General features: G+C 44.5%; 1 long non-coding RNA gene across 1 annotated transcript in view; it reads left to right on the forward strand.

Annotated features, from left to right (window-relative positions):
* The window catches only part of LOC137534234 (uncharacterized), an 80,972-nt gene extending 72,476 nt beyond the window's left edge, over nucleotides 1-8,496 (forward strand). Inside the window, exon 3 of the long non-coding RNA XR_011024334.1 lies at nucleotides 7,957-8,496. This is a non-coding gene — a long non-coding RNA (uncharacterized lncRNA). The remainder of the gene's footprint in view (nucleotides 1-7,956) is intronic.
* Nucleotides 8,497-11,948: the final 3,452 nt, after the last annotated feature.

Genomic DNA, 11,948 nt, shown 5'->3' on the forward strand with positions numbered 1-11,948 from the left:
CATTTTCGCATCGAAAATACCATTTTCTATTTCGCCGAATTTTCAAGTTTTCGTCCAAATAGCGACATTAAAGGAAAAGTGTCATATTTTCGCCTAAATAACAAATGTCGAAAATAACTGCTATTTTCGACATGTGCTTAGCATGAAAATTTGAATTGATAGGAAGTAATGTCTTCTCTCCCCATATTAGGCCTCCCATGATTCTTAGCAGCAGAATTGACCCTGGAACCATATAACTACAACCAATTAGAAAACGGAAAGCACCCTGAGAAGACTAGCTCTCTGACACCCAGCCTCTGTTGGGAAGAGTAATGCCTAGTACAGAGTACAGACCATACAATTTTCTGTTTGATTTCACCATACAATTTTCTGTTAGATTTTTCTGTTAGATTATTTTCTGTAGAGACTGGTCATTATCTCTGGTGCATGGTCTTCTGGTTATCTCCTGCTGAGTAGAACAATGCCTAATTGCTCGGCAGATAGATGGTTAGATAGATAATTTCCAACATCTAACAGAAAATCTAACAGAAAATTGTATGGTGTGTACCCAGCATTAGGGCCAGTGCACACCAAAAACCTCTAGCAGATCTGCAAACATTGAGGCAGAAATGCCTCAGAAATCTAAAAAAATGCTGCAGCCCCTGAGTTTGCATTTGGGGGAAAAAACGAACCGCTCTGGTGTGCACCAGCCCTTCGTGGATGTTATAGGAGAAGAGAGAGCTTAGCTAGCTACTGCTCATTTATTTGCAGTCTGCTGTGTGTTTGTGGTTTGAAATTCTCTACAAATACAAGCTACAGAAGGCTAGATTGTACTTGTATTCCTGTACACACTGAAAAAACGCAAGCAAAATCGCAAGCGCATGCGTTTTTAAAGTGCCTGTAGGTTTAAAAACGCATGCGCTTTTGCCTGCGTTTTTTGTGCGTTTGCGTTTTTCTTGTAATTGCTAATTGGCTAAAGAATCCTTTGTTTTTTTTCTAGTTTACATTTCAACAGGAATCAGGAGATTGCAGAGTCTTCTGGGATACTGACTTCTGAAAAACGCAGGCAAAAACGCTTTTTCATGCGCTGCGCTTAAAAAAGCGCAGCAGGCACTGCGATTGCGTTTTTCTAAAAACGCATCGCACCAGTGTGTACAAGTCATCACGATTTTCATTCTTTTTCAAAAGACCTTGCGTTTTTAAAAACGCATGCGTTTTTAAAAACGCAACGCAAGCGCAGCAGTGTGTACAGGCCCTTAAACAAAAGTATTTTTTAAAGGAGAACTGAAGTAAGAGGTATATGCAGGCTGCCATATTTATTTTCATTTAAGCAATACTAGTTGCCTAGCTGTCCTGCAGATCAATTTGGCTGCAATCGTGTCTAAATTGCATCAGACACATGCATGCAGCTAATCTTGTCAGATATGACAATAATATCAGAAACACCTGATCTGCTCCATGCTCGTTCAGGGTCTATGGCTAAAAGTATTAGAGGCAGAGGATTAGCAAGATAGCCAGGCAACTTGTATTGTTTCAAAGGAAATAAATTTGACAGCCTCCATATTCTTCTCGCTACAGTTGTCCTTTAAGGCTGGTTTCACAGTGGGACGTTACAGGCGCACGTTAGAGCAGCCTGTAACGCAGCCCACCGCACAGTAATGAAAAATCAATGGGGCTGTTCACAGTGCGGACGTTGCGTTACACTGTAACGCTGCGTCACAAGGCAACGTACTGCATGCAGTACTTTGGACGCGGCTGAGCCGCGTTAGACTGCTTGCACATGCTCAGTAATGTTGGGGAGGAGCGGAGAGCGGCCAGGCACATGGCTAATTAATATGCACTGCACGTTATGACGTGCAGTGTTTACTTCCTGGAGCAGCCGCTCTGTGCGGCGATTGGCCGGCGGGACCACGTGATGCCGCATGCGCACAAGAGTGCGCATCACGGCATCACTGACGCCAGAGTGAGCTGCACAACGCGGCTCACTCTGACGTCCAGATCCAGCACCACCAGGCGTTCCGTTAGGGGGACGTTATGCGACCTTAACGCCCCCTCTAACGCAACGTCCTGGTGTGAAATTAGCCTAAAGGACAACTGAAGTGAGAGGGATACGGAGGGTGCCATATTTATTTCCTTTTAAGCAATACCAGTTCCCTGGCTATCTTGCTGATCCTCTACCATTAATACTTTTAGCCATAGACCCTGAACGAGCATGGAGCAAATCAGGTGTTTCTGATTTTTGTGTCAGATTTCTGACAAGATTAGCTGCATGCTTGTTTCTGGTTTGATTCAAATACTACTGCAGCCAAACAGACCAGCAGGGCTGCCAGGCAACTGGTTTTGTTTTAAAAGAAATACATTTGTCAGTCTCCATTTCCCCCCACTACAGTTGTCCTTTAGGCTGGTTTCACAGTGGGACGTTACAGGCGCACGTTAGAGCAACCTGTAACGCACCCCACCGCACAGTAATGAAAAATCAATGGGGCTGTTCACAGTGCGGACGTTGCGTTACATTGTAACGCTGCGTCACAAGACAACGTACTGCATGCAGTACTTTGGACGCGGCTGAGCCGCGTTAGACTGCTTGCACATGCTCAGTAATGTTGGGGAGGAGCAGAGAGCGGCCAGGCACATGGCTAATTAATATGCACTGCACGTTATGACGTGCAGTGTTTACTTCCTGGAGCAGCCGCTCTGTGCGGCGATTGGCCGGCGGGACCACGTGATGCCGCATGCGCACAAGAGTGCGCATCACGGCATCACTGACGCCAGAGTGAGCTGCACAACGCGGCTCACTCTGACGTCCAGATCTAACACCACCAGGCGTTCCGTTAGGGGGACGTTATGCGACCTTAACGCCCCCTCTAACGCAACGTCCTGGTGTGAAATTAGCCTTAAAGAGAACCCGAGGTGGGAATTTATTATGCTAGTGGGGCACAGAGGCTGGTTATGCACAGTAACACCAGCCCCTGTTGCCCCATGGTGTGCCTCCATGTCCCCCCTGTGCGCCGCTATAGCCCCCGCAGTGCTGGCGACACGAAGCGTGTCGCAAGCACAATATTTACCTAAGCGCTGTCTGTCAACGCCGCTCCTCCGCATCGGCGCTACCCGCCGCGTCACTTCCCTCTAATCAGCGGGAGGGAAGGGACACGGGCGGGTAGCGCCGATGCGAAGGAGGCGGGGGAGCGGCGCTGACAGACAGCGCTTAGGTAAATATTGTGCTGGCGACACGCTGCGTGTCGCCAGCACTGCGGGGGCTATAGCGGCGCACAGGGGGGACATGGAGGCCCACCATGGGGCAACAGAGGCTAGTGTTACTGTGCATAACCAGCCTCTGTGCCCCACTAGCATAATAAATTCCCACCTCGGGTTCTCTTTAAGCATGGTCGCTGTGTCCAAGCCAATGTTCCTATCTGCCTCTGGATTTTTTTTTTAATTGTACACTGCCTGCTTCTCCTGACTTATGGGGGTGATGGTCACGCTGACCGAGCCGCTGCTCCCCCCGCCACTGTCATTTTATGGGATATGTACACTGCCTGCTTTTCCTGACTTATGGGGGTGATGGTCACTCTGACCGAGTCGCTGCTTCCCCTGCCACTGTCATTTTATGGGATATGTACACTGCCTGCTTCTCCTGACTTATGGGGGTGATGGTCACTCTGACCGAGCCGCTGCTCCCCTCTGCCACTGTAATAATACTGACACGTGCACTTGATAAAATATTTTTTTTTATTCAAATCACTATGTATATTGAGGCGTTTAACAAAAAAATATACTTTGTTCCTATCGTAATTTTAAAATTGATTTTCTATTATGAAATCATATCTACTATTAGGTCTTTTTAAAAAATGTATTTTTCCCCTTATACCCACTGTTCTCCTTAACATACTCTGCCAATTTGACGATTCTAGCTTGTAAGGGGCTTTGCAATTTACCGCGAAAATCGCGGACATTAGGCAAAAATAAATGCTAAAATATTTGGGCGAATTTTCGCTTGTTGAAGCGAAAATTTTACTTATTTTGACGAAAATTCGGCGAAAAGAATATTTGCATTTTCGCTCATCACTGCAGATCATCATCATGTTTATGCTGGATCAATATACCTTTGTGTGCTGTCTGTACCTCTCCTTGTTCCCTTAGACTTATAGCTTAAATCCAATTTTCATACAGGAAGAGGCAGGCTTGCTGTGGTGTTCTGTGCCCCCCTCCATTCATCTGTAAAGTGCAGATAATTTGTCCAAGTGGAGTGTCCACTACTGCAAGTGCACTGGCCCGGTGGCGCCTCCTTGATCCTGTTCCCGTTGATGCAAGCCTGTCTTTTCCTGTCTGTAAATTTGGGGAATGAGGACAAAAATAAAAAGTGGTTTATGCATATACTATTAAACATACTTCTACAATAGTGTAAAAAGTAAAAAAAAAAAAATGAATGGTTTCATCAATACAACATGTAATGTAAACAGTGACGGATGACGGACTGGGAGTGATTTTTTTTTTACTTTCATTTTACTTTCATTTCACAACCATAACTCCTGCCTACCTAGTTTTCAGTGGTATAACCCACTGCTAGCAGGAATCGTTATAACTGTAACAGCTGAGCTCTGCTGAGCTCCTCAATATGTGTTTACATTGTTGCTAGGCAACCAGACGGCCTGTGCAGGGAGTCGTTTGTGCAAAGAGTCATACGCTTCTGGGAGAATCAGCCAGAATCAGTCCCATCTACACCATATGATTCTTTGTCAGATTCGATTCAATTTGATTTGATTAATTGATTCGATTTGATTTAATCTGACATGTCCGATTCATGATTCGATTCAATTCGATTCAAATTGAATTGAATCATGAATCGGACATGTCAGATTGAATCAAATCGAGTGTAGATGGGACTGATTCTGGCTGATTCTCCCAGCAGCTTATGACTCTTTGCACAAAGGACTCCCTGCACAGGCTGTCTGGTTGCCTAGCAACACTGTAAACACATATTGAGGAGCTCAGCAGAGCTCAGCTGTTACAGTTATAATGGCGATTCCTGCTGGTAGTGGATTATACCACTGAAAACTAGGTAGGCAGGAGTTATGATTGTGAAATGAAAGTAAGAAAAAACACCCCTAACAAATGGATTAGCCTCCCAGTCCGTCATCCGTCATTGTTTACATTACATGTTGTATTGATGAAACCATACTTTTTTAAAAAAAAAAACTGTTTACACTATTTTAGAAGGATGTTTAATAGTTTATCCATAAACCACTTTTTATTTTTTTTCCTCATTCGCGAAAGAACCCCTTTAAGGAGTTATTCTGGGGATTATTGAGGAGAGGAATGGACAATGCACAGAGTAATGTGGATCCAAATGACCTTTGTGCTTACTTTAGGCACAGACTAACCAGCAAGCTCATGGTGACCCAGAACTCATTGGAGTGCTTACTTTAGGAAGCATTGTTTTAACTTTCTGAAAAACAGAGAGCCTACTGCTGCACGGATAGGTGCGTGGTAGGGTTAATCACTCACTCGCTAGCCTGTAATTCACCAATGGCAGAAACTCCACCCCCCTCCTCAGCAAGACAGTCGCAGCCATTTTTCCTTGCCGAGGCCCCCCTCCCCCCCATGCAGTTATCTTTTCTGCTGCAGAAGATGTCAGTGCTATATAAATGCATAATAATAATTATAATAATAATAAATGGGACAAACACTCTACAGGGCTGTTCTTATGTTCTTACCAAACAGCCTGGAAAATAAGGTGAGACCTGTCCAACTTGGGCAGTTCCTTTTACTTCACGCACACTGTCTGTGAGTGCTCTCTTGTTTTTCTTTTACTTGCAGTGGATCACCTGAGCTGCCCATTACATACAACATCGCCAGATCACGCGACCATCTAGAGTACATCCTGCCCTAACCTTGACTTCATACTATATAAATACATAATAATAATAATAATACAGCGATATTGACGCAAATGTTGTAATAAGTAGCTAAGGTAGGGGAAGGGAGTCAAAGTTTGAAGGAGAGTTGCAGTAGTTATACCATCATCAACAGAGCTACTAGTGGCGGACGTAGTACTCTGTCCTACCAGTAAAGCCCACAACACAACCTCCCCTAAATAGTCCTGAAATATTACCCTAAAATCATGCCTATTCGCTCAACAACAACAACAACAACAAAAACAGCCCGGTGTTAATTTACTGCTTATTTTGCGGATAACTGTCTCTTCCACAGCAAATATCAGCCAAATAACAGGCTAAAGGTAGCCATACACTGGTCGATTTGCCATTCGACCAACAGAAAGATCCCTCTCTGATCGAATCTGATCAGAGAGGGATCGTATGGCCACCTTTACTGCAAACAGATTGTGAATCGATTTCAGCCTGAAACCGATCACAATCTGTGGAGCTGCCTCTGCTGCCGCCCCCCCCCCCCCCCCCCTCATACATTACCTGTTCCGCTGGCGCGACTCCCCTGGTCCCCGCTGTCTTCTTCTCCGCTCCGGGCTCCGGACCGTTCCTGCAGCTACTGAACTTCCTGTCCAGGGGAAGTTTAAACAGTAGAGGGCGCTCTACTGTTTAAACTTCCTGCCGGGACAGGAAGTTCTGTGTAGCTGCAGGAACGGTCCGGAGCCCGGAGCAGAGAAGAAAACAGCAGGGACCAGGGGAGTCGCGCCGGCGGAGCAGGTAATGTATACCCGCTATATTGCGTTGGGCATTCGAACGCCGCTATCGACGCACTCCCGACCCGCCGGCGACCTAGAAAAATCTTCCTCACGGACGGATCAACGGGAATCGATGGGAACAATCAATTTCGGATGGAAATCGATCGTTCTGTCAGCGGTGTGTGCGGCGATTTCACAGCCGATTCGATCACTGTGATCGAATCGGCTGTATATCGGCGGGAAAATCGTTAGGTGTATGGGCCCCTTTACATCACTGTGTAAACTCTTTCAAAGGAGGGGCGGGTTCAATTACCTTCTGGTCATAGAGTCCTTATCTTATATGAAATGGGAAGTTCCTGTTATCTCTACAGTATTTTGAGATAAGCTTGTTACTGTAGCTAAAAAATAGACTTCCCACAATCCTGTTGGCACTGCACAGTTTGGCAAAGGCACATAGACCAGGTGAAAAAAATAAATGTGACATATAGGGACCTATTCATTTTTTATAATTTTATTTTTAAAGGGGTTTACTTATATGTTTGTGACACTAACTATTTTAGGCACTTTGGATATTGAAACCCTCTCAAGGTCAGTTCTTCTGGTGTGCATTGCAAATAAGACAGGGTTCCTGTGTTTGTCTGTGTCCAATAAATTCAATTTTTTACCTATTACAGTAAGTGTCATGTTCCTTGATGAGGAAGTAAGTTGCCACTCCTCCTCTATTTTTAACTGTTAATAATTGTATTTTTTTGTTGGTGCCTGCTATAGCTAAACTTATTAAATAAAGTCCCACAGTTCTCCTTGCAGGTATTGCTTGCATCACTGTTCTGATTCATTTTCTAACATCAACATAAAGTCCACTAGAGATGAGACAAAATTGTGCATATGCGCAAATTATAAAATTGTAATTCACAATGTTTGGCAAACATGTAATTAATTTTGTCGTAATGTCGTATTGTAATATTTTTGTGTTTAACCATAATTTCACATTTAATTTCATATTTACTTGTAATTTTGTGTAATTTATCGTAATTATGCAAAAACTAATCATAATCAATCATAATTGCTCAAATATTGGTTGTAATTATGCAAAATTACAAATGAGTGATGACCAAAGTTGTAACACAAAAATTATCGTAATTACGAAAATTTTCCATATGCTCGTAATTACGTGCAAGTTTTCAAAAATCTTTCTCAATTATCGTAATCATGAAAATTATGCAAAATTAAGAAATTTACCATTACAAACATCACTAGTGTCCACACTATAATTCCTTATTTTCATAATATCCATTTATCCACAATCTACATTTTCTGTATTTCTTTTGCTCTTTCAGGTTTCGTTTGCAAAACCCAATCAATGCCTATCGTAAGGCCTTTCTCTTACCTGGGGTGATGATGCATTACTCAGAGAACGACATCCGAATGCAGCCACAGCTATGGATGTGCAGAACAGAAGCAAATTTGTCACCAGAAGGATCGAGTGGATAAAATATGGACCAACCTGTGCAACAAACAGAAAAAAAAAAACAATACTTCTTTGGATGTTTGGCAGAATAGGTGTCACTAGAGCTATACATGGTATCATTCATTTGCAGGGATGGTCGTAGTCAGCCAACTTCGCTACGCTGGGACTACGCGTAGTTTTACGCAATTACGCTTCACCAAACTACGTCTTCGAAATCAAATATTCGATTCATATGCATTTCGTAGACTACGTGTTAAAATACGCAATTACACGTAGTGCGAAGCGTAGTGTATGCGGATGCTTATGCCCTTATGCAGAAAATTGTAGGCATTACTTCCTCTGTAAATGCTTATACCGGGAACTCTTCTATGTGTACATTCCTCTTTCCAATTTTTAAGCATACAATCATATGTGGAAAATTAGATTGGGTACAAATTAAGCTGGGTGGCGGATCAGCAGTAGTACGGTACTACTGCTGAACCGCCCGCTGCCCGGCCTCCCTCAACGCGTCACTCTCCGGACTCCTCCTCCTCCTCAGTCACTCCATAGTGCCGCCCACTGCCAGCCACCCACTACCGCACAGGTACAGTTTCACTTCCTAACTTTTGAATGGGGAAGCGGGCAGAGGGGGGAGCGCTAGCGGAGGGGGTGGGGGGAATTTCCGACCCCCCCCCCGCGATCGGGGCATGCTCCCCCCTTATGCCTGCGACCCCATAGGGCCCCCAAAAGCGGGATGTTCGGGGAGTTCGGGGTTCGGCCCGAACATGCCGAACATTGCGGCCATGTTCGGCGAACTTTCCCGAACCCGAACATCCAGGTGTTCGCCCAACACTAGCTCAAACCCACTAGCAGCCCTTTCTAAGCGCTAGGGATTTGAAAAAGCTCTTTCTAATGTAATGCTATGCAGCTTTTTTTTTAAATTACATCGCTCAAGTAGGATCACACCCATAGCATTACCTAAGCAAGAGCTTTTCAAATCACAGTGCGCTCAGAAAAAGGCTCCTAGTGGGTTCCAGGCCTTAGAGTGATTTAGTGCTGTTTTACTTGTTTTACTGCTGTTATGGTTTCTTAAAGAGAACCCAAGGTGGGTTCTAAGAATGCTAACAGCACACAGAGGCTGGGTCTGCATATACTGCCCAGCCTCTGTTGCTATACCGATCCCCCCTAAGGCCCCCCCCCCCCCCGCGCTCTGCTATGCCCCTATAAATCACCCAGTCGCGCTGTCGACACACAGCATGTCGCAGCCAGCTGTTTACCTCTGTAAGTGTCAGTCTCTGCCTCTCCCCCGCCTCCTCCATAACTCCGGTCCCCGCCTGCGTCCCTTCCCTCTCCGCTGATTGGAGGGAAGAAACGCGGGCGGGGACCGGAGCTATGGAGGAGGCGGGGGAGCGGCGAGACTGACACTTACAGAGCTAAACAGCCGTCTGCGACATGCTGTGTGTCGATAGCACGGCTAGGTGATTTATGGGGGCATAGCAGAGCGCAGGGGGGGCTTGGGGGGATCGGTATAGCAACAGAGGCTTGTCAGTATATGCAGACCCAGCCTCTGTGTGCTGTTAGCATTCTTAGAACCCACCTCGGATTCTCTTTAAAGAGGAACTCCAGTGAAAATAATGTAATAAAAAAGTGCTTTAATTTTGCAATAATGATGTTTAAATTAATTAGTCAGTGTTTGCCCATTGTAAAATCTTTCCTCTTCCTGATTTAGATTCTGACATTTATCACATGGTGACATTTTTACTGCTGGCAGGAGATGTCGGTGGTAGGAGATGCTGCTTGCTTTTTTGGCAGTTAGAAACAGCTGTAAACAGCTATTTCCCACAAAGCAATGAGGTTCACAGACAGGAAACTATCAGGACCATGGTGCTGAAATCACACTGTGAGAGGGATTTCACCCCAATATTAGGCATACAACAGACCCCCGTGAGGATCCGTTTGAAAAAAGGAAAAGATGTCTCATGGGAAAGGGAGTATCAGCTACTGATTACGATGAAGTTCAATTTTTTATTACAGTTTCTCTTTAAGCACCAGTCAGGGGTGTAACTACAGGGGAGCAGCCGCAGGGAGGCGCAGAGCTGTGAGGGTGCCCATACTAGCCTTCTCTTTCTCCAATAAAGGGGCCCATCCTTCAATTCAGGTGTTTGTGTGGCTACACTTGCTATGGGTGTAAACAGTGGCGTAGCTAAGGAGCTATGGGCCCCGGTGCAAGGTTTACATTGGGCCCCCCAAGCGCTCTATACATAACAATTAGTACGGCACACCAAAACCTGCCAAGGACAACCACAGTAATGTATATACATTAAGGTCTGCACACCCACAAAATCATAAGCTGCACTACAATCTGCATATACTGTATACCTAAGTGCCATGTTATATGAACAATGCTATAAATAAATAAAAAACATGCACACCAGCAAGAATTGAATTTCAAATGCTCTTATTATTAATAATCAAAAAGGATTAAACACAGTGTACAAATAAGCCCCAATACAAAAAGACAGGATACAGTTTAGACATAGCACAACAGCGCAAAATTACATGCAAAACATAAGCAACATGGCGAATACACCAGCATCCTGTATACACAGAGATGGAGGAAAGTCCATTTACCCCAACAGCAGCGCTGTTTCGAGGCAATTCTGCCTCTTGATCACGGGCAGAGTGAGTCCAATGTAATGGAGCAAACAAGCAACGAATGCAGAGATGCAAGGCGGCGTCCCCTTGCATCTCTGCATTCGTTGCTTGTTTGCTCTGTGTATACAGGATGCTGGTGTATTCGCCATGTTGCTTATGTTTTGCATGTAATTTTGCACTGTTGTGCTATGTCTAAACTGTATCCTGTCTTTTTGTATTGGGGCTTATTTGTACACTGTGTTTAATCCTTTTTGATTATTAATAATAAGAGCATTTGAAATTCAATTCTTGCTGGTGTGCATGTTTTTTATTTATTTAAGGACAACCACAGTGTCAGAAGTGCAAGGAGGGGATAGGAAACGGTGTGTTAATGATTACTACTCATAAAAGCACCTATAGAAGTGATTATTACCAGCATAGTACCGATACAGAGCTAATATTGTGTTTGAGGGTGGCCCCTCGGGGCCCCTCTGGCCCTGATGCGGTCGCTACCTCTGCACCCCCTATTGCTACGCCACTGGGTGTGAAGATTATGATGTCCACACTTGCTTTATGACCCTTGAATGAAGGGCTCCCAGATTGTAAAGGTCTATAAGGGTAGGCAAGGGAAAGGTTGTGAACACTGTGGACCTCATCAAAGTTTTGCTGGGGTGTTTGTGTGTGTGTGTGTGTGTGTGGGGGGGGGGGGGGGGGTGCGGCTGTGATTTGTACTTACGCCCCTGGCACCAGTGTGCATCCAGTGTGTATCACTGTACTTTGGAGTCTTGGCCAACTGCACAGCAGTCCCATCCAGCTCCACTGAACTGAATAAGAAAAGACTACAAGTGAGTGTACATCAACGTTGCTGAGACTGCTGAAAAACAGTAGCAGATTCCCCATGGATACCATTTTCACAGTGGACAAATCTGAGCCCAATGACTCCCTTTATACTTCCCTCGGAAAGCCAAATCAGCTGTAGTCATAAAAGACAAACAAAAATATAGTCATTTACTAAACTTACCATTCTCCTGTGATATAATTCAAAACACCAGACAATTCTAAAGTCCACACAACTCAGAATAGTTCCTATAAAAGTGAATATTGAAGTGATGATATTCATTGCCAAAGAACCTTTAACCTGTGAAATACAAAAACCTTCATACATGCTGTATATATCGATCCATGTGTTTGACCACACAATAAACATAAGAGCCAGATACAAGTTACCTAAAAATGACACAATTAAAA

Source organism: Hyperolius riggenbachi, chromosome 10, assembly GCF_040937935.1.
Source record: "Hyperolius riggenbachi isolate aHypRig1 chromosome 10, aHypRig1.pri, whole genome shotgun sequence".
Classification (NCBI taxonomy): domain Eukaryota; kingdom Metazoa; phylum Chordata; class Amphibia; order Anura; family Hyperoliidae; genus Hyperolius; species Hyperolius riggenbachi.